Source organism: Cebus imitator, unplaced genomic scaffold (genome assembly GCF_001604975.1).
Source record: "Cebus imitator isolate Cc_AM_T3 unplaced genomic scaffold, Cebus_imitator-1.0 Scaffold24, whole genome shotgun sequence".
NCBI lineage: Eukaryota > Metazoa > Chordata > Mammalia > Primates > Cebidae > Cebus > Cebus imitator.
In genome coordinates, this window is record NW_016107339.1 from 12,833,648 (window position 1) to 12,835,286 (window position 1,639).

The following is a 1,639-nucleotide window of genomic DNA, read 5'->3' on the forward strand; positions in this document are numbered from 1 at the left end:
CAGGCTGGAGTGCAATGGTGTGATCTCGGCTCACTGCAACCTCTGTCTCCAGGGTTCAAGCGACTCTTCTGCCTCAGCCTCCTGAGTAGCTGGGATTACAGGCATGTGCCACCATGCCCGGCTAATTTTTTTTTTGTATTTTTAGTAGAGAGGTTTTCAGCACGTTGGCCAGGCTGATCTCGAACTACTGACCTCAGGTGATCCCCTCACCTAGGCTCCCAAAGTACTGGAATTACAGGTGTGAGCCACTGAACCCAGCCACATATACTTTAAATCATCTTTAGATTACTTGTAATATCTAATACAATGTAAATGCTATGTTAATACATTCATGTGCCCATAATGACATTTCAGTCTATGACAGATTGCATATACAACAGTAGCCCTGTAACAGTATAATGGAGCTAAAAATTCCTATTGCCTACTGACATTATAGCCATGTAATGTCATAGCATTCCTTACCTGTTTGTGGTGATTCTGGTATAAACAAACCTAACGCACTGCCAGTTGTATAAAAGTATAGCACAGGCTGGGCACGGTGGTGCACACTTGTAATCCCAGCATTTTGGGAGCCCAAGATAGGCGGATCACGAGATCAGGAGTTAGAGACCAGCCTGTCCAATATGATGAAACCCCATTTCTACTAAAAAATACAAAATATAGCCAGGTGTGGTGGCACATGCCTGTTGTCCCACCTACTTGGGAGGCTGAAGCAGAAGAATCACTTGAACCTGGGAGGCGGAGGTTGCAGTGAGCCGAGACTGTGCCACTGCATTCCAGCCTGGGCGACAGAGTGAGACTCTGTCTCAAAAAAAAAAAATATATATATATATACACACACACACACACACACACAATTATATATAGTACATAATACTTGATAATAATAAATGACTATGTTACCAGTTTATATATTTACTGTATTGTACTTTTTTTTTTTTGAGACAGAGTCCCACTGTGTCTCCCAGGCTGGATTGCAATAGCATGATCTCCCCTCACTGCAATTTCTGACTCCCGGGTTCAAGTGATTCTCCTGCCTCAGTTTCCTAAGTAAGTGGGACTACAGGTGCCCACCACCGTGCCCGGCCAATTTTTGTATTTTTAGTAGAGACAGGGTTTCATTATGTTGGCCAGGCTGGTCTTAAACACCTGACCTCGTGATCTGCCTGCCTCAGCCTCCCAAAGTGTTGGGATTATAGGCATGAGCTACCGTGCCCAGCTGAATTGCACTTTTTATTGTTATTTTAGAGTATACGCCTTCTATTTACAAAAGCAGTTAACTATAAAACAGCCTCAGGCACGTCATTCAAAAAGTATTCCAGAAGAAGGCATTGTTATCACAGGAGGTCACAGCTCCATGTGTGTTACTGCCCCTGAAGATCTTCCAGTGAGACAAGATGTGGACGTGAAGGCCAATGATGTTGATGATCCTGAACATGTATTGGCCCAGGCTAACATGTGTATTTCTTCGTTTTTAACAAAAAGTTTAAAAAGCAAAATAATATAAAGAAATTTTCAAATTCAAGCTTATTTCTTGGAAAAAGTACAAATAAATACAATTTTAAATTTAAAAAAAAAATTTATTTTCAACCCAGGAGACACAGATTCATATTGCCCTGAATATGTGCTCCCCACTAAA

The 1,639-nt window shown here is 41.7% G+C and overlaps 1 protein-coding gene across 1 annotated transcript in view; it reads right to left on the reverse strand.

Annotated features, from left to right (window-relative positions):
- The window catches only part of KIFC1 (kinesin family member C1), a 10,815-nt gene that overhangs the window by 7,252 nt on the left and 1,924 nt on the right, over nucleotides 1–1,639 (reverse strand). The window lies entirely within an intron of this gene.